General features: G+C 45.7%; 1 long non-coding RNA gene across 1 annotated transcript; it reads left to right on the forward strand.

Annotated features, from left to right (window-relative positions):
- Positions 1-1,475: 1,475 nt before the first annotated feature.
- Positions 1,476-2,622, forward strand: LOC308428540. The gene is made up of 3 exons (XR_013975291.1): positions 1,476-1,689; positions 2,040-2,193; positions 2,368-2,622. It is a non-coding gene; the product is annotated as an uncharacterized lncRNA (long non-coding RNA).
- The last annotated feature ends 857 nt before the right edge of the window (positions 2,623-3,479 follow it).

The following is a 3,479-nucleotide window of genomic DNA, read 5'->3' on the forward strand; positions in this document are numbered from 1 at the left end:
CGTTCTTCTCATTCATGCGGCTCGCGCCGCCGAGCCCGCCCCCCGTTCACGCTTCCATTCACCCCCCCAATCCCCGCCCCCACGCCTCCCTGGGACGTGCGCGCGACCGCGGCGACCGCGGCGACCTCGCCTTCTGATTGGCTGCAGGGGCACGGCGCCGCGAGTACGTAGAGGTACGGGAGCGCGCGCGCCTGGCCGTCGTGTCTGGCTGGTGGTCGGGAGAACTGCGCAGGATTGGGAACGAGGAAATGAGCAGGCGAGGTCTTTCTCTCCCCTCGTCCGCTTTCCCATTTGTAATGTAGCCAAGAGAAACCTTTAAGGAAAAGAAAGTCTACGCATGTGCCGGAAGTGCTAAAAAGATAAACCAAGCAGATGCCCTTTCTTAGTTCACCAGCCTCCTCCGAGTTAGCCTGGTACAGTCCTGACAAGTGTCTCCGATAGCCAATCACCTTTCCAGCTTCCTTCCTTGCCTCTTTGTTCATTGGTGTGAGGATTAGGTAGGGCAGACCCCCAGTTTTTTTGTTTTTTTTTTTTTTTTTTTTCTTTAAGGAGTGAAACTTTATTTAAAACAATCCGTTGGCGTAAGCGTCAGTGGGATAAATTCTCAGACCGTGGCAGGATTCCTGAGTGGTGGTATGGCCTGGGCTTTGGCTCCTACATGGAGGAAGGAGGCGGCACGGCCAGTAGAGCAGTCTAAGGAGAGGGTTCTATCGAGGGCTAAGTTAGGTGAAGGAGCGCCGCTGCTATCTCTAGATTTACAGTTCTCACCTGATCGAGTGAAGCACCGGGAGTGCGCGCGGTGAGAAGCGTAGACACCTCTCCGACTATACAAGGGATGGGCGCCCTGACCTCACCCAATTTGAGAAAGCAGGCTGAAAAGAAAAGTCTTTCTAGAATAGCTCCTGTCCCTGGCGAGCTGCTGGCCAGCTCTCCGTAGATCACAGCACTACATTTTGCCCTAATTAGGCCGAGACAGCTGTGGGCCCAGTGGCTTTGCTATAGGGCTCTCCTCTTACAGCTTCAGGCTTTCTCTCACTTGTAAAGCAGTTACATAACAGCCCTTCAAAAAGATATACCTCGAGCCACTTCCCTGAAGCAAAGGTCTCTCTTCAGGGAGATTTCCAAGTCCTGTCATCCTATCCTTGACTTGACTTCAAATGTTGCTGATTTAACTTTTGACACTTCAGCCTTAGGCAGCAAGTTAAAGCAAAAATCTACCCTTTGTCCTTTAGAATCTAGTCTTATCCCTTCTCTGACATGGCATATATGATCATTTTTACTCCTGGCTTCAATGCAGCATTTATTGCTACCGTTTCGATTATAATTGTTTTTTAAGGAGTGAAGCTTTATTTAAAACAATCCGTTGTCGAAGGTGTCAGTGGGGTAAATTCTCAGACCATGGCAGGATACGTGGTGGCATGGCCTGGGCTATGGCCCATACATGGAGGAACGAGGAGGCATAGCCAATAGAACAGTCTAAGGAGAGGGTTTTTTAAAATCTTCAGGCATGTGAATAATTTTAAGGTACTAATTGGAGGTACAACTTTTACCTTATCAAGTATATTCTGCCTACAAAATAGTGTTTCTTTGAGAGGTTGGAGAGGCGGAGGAGGTGAGAGGACGGAGGTTAGAGGTTGGAGGTTAGAGGTCGTGGCAACATGGAGTTTCCCAAGGACCAGCTGGACCCAGGTGGGATTTGTTATTAAAAAACTATGAATATTAAGGATTTTTACAGGTCTAGTATCTCATATAGAAAGGCAGTGTGTATCTTTGTCTATTGAGATTTGTGGATTGAGAGTTGGATATATAAACTTGTATGAAAAGCTAAAAAAAAAAGTGTTTCTTTAAGATGAGTCAATTTTTATTTATTTAATATTTTAAAGCTTTATTTTCTGTGCTTCACAAGTTAAGCATTCTTATTTTTCCGACTTTTTTAAATAGGAAAACTACTAGTGTATGAGAGACAGAGAGAAAGAAGGAACGGGAAGGCAGACAGAGGTCAGGCAGCTTTCGGGTGTTGGTTCCCTCTTGACTTACAGATCTGGAGCTCAGGGTGTCAGTCACACCCAGCAAGTCCTTTCACCCACTGACCCGTCCTGCAGCCCAGTTTCTCTGCTGAGAACCTGTGTGAATCATCATGTCTCTTGGCCAGAGTGTACTAAATGAAAAAGGCATCCCATCGTCCAACGAGAGGTACTGAATACCTCAGGGTCACTGGGGACAGTGACTGGATTGTCCAGCCTAAGTTTAGCTGGATGAGCAGTAACAGAAGTGGAATCACTGTCCCAAGATGTAGTGACAATTAGGGGATTTTGGTTTCTTTAAAAAACACAAAAGTATAGTAATGTGTTTCCATTTTAATTCCAGGTGTAAGGATATTGGCTGATCCAGACTCTCCCCCAGCAGCTGACTGTGTTTGCCTGGTGCATTAGCAGAGGAATGGTTTTGCCAGCTCCAGGCAGTTCCTATGGTTGTGTGGTTTATTATTCTGGGAACTTTTCAGAGGGTACATAAATGCTACAGCCCTCATATTGGTGGTTGTTGGTCATTCAGGGGGGTTGGTTGTGGTTTGTTAGTAGCAGTACTCAAAGAAACAAAAGAAAATAAAATACAGGATCTCCCTCTCTTTCCCCTTTCTCCCCTTTCTCTCCAATCTAGTGATAGAAGGTGAAACCTGGGGTGGGGGTGGGGGCATAAAGGTGGGAAAAAGAACCCTCAAAGGTGCAAAGACAAGCTACACCAAGGCAGAACAAAGATTCCATTTTTCTTTTCTTAGGAATGTTTAATGGGATGTAACTCAGAAACTTCTGAAAAATGCGCAGGGTAAAATGAAGACTAAGACATTATCCAGATCCTCATACTTGATTGAAATAAATTACTTTGTCAAGTATATCAGATAATACCTGATGAGTTTTCTCTAGTGTCACTGCTTTTTCAAAGCCTCTTCTGAATTTTCTCATGCTCATGAATTGCAGGCCAGTGTCACAGTTCAACTTAGCACAAGGATACTGTCCTTCAGCGGTACAGCAATAAATGCATTTTCTTAACCTCTCCACACAAAAATACCGTCTTTACTCTCTGTCCTCATGAAATATCTCTTTGGAGCTCTGGATGGACCTCAGTGGCAGGGTTTGGGCTTAGCATTTGTAAGGCCTGAATCCTTGGCATGACTTGCCAAATACGTCTGCGAAAAGACAGTCTTCTCTGTTCTTTGCCCTATTCCCTTTACTACATTTTCCCCTTAGGTGTTTTTAATTTTGTGAGGTAGTAGAGGCATACACACACACCTCAGAACATGTATGGAGGTCAGAGGACAACTGTGGGAGTAGGTTTTCTCCAGACTGTCAGGTTTGGCAGCAGGTGCTTTTACCTGTTAAGCCATCTTGCCAGCCCTCCACCCTCTTTCTTAACAAAAGATTCTTGGAAGACAAGTCTGCACCTTACCGCCTCAGTTTCTAATACCTCTGCAGTCTATTTCA

This window comes from Micromys minutus, assembly GCF_963924665.1.
Source record: "Micromys minutus genome assembly, chromosome: 13".
Lineage (NCBI taxonomy): Eukaryota > Metazoa > Chordata > Mammalia > Rodentia > Muridae > Micromys > Micromys minutus.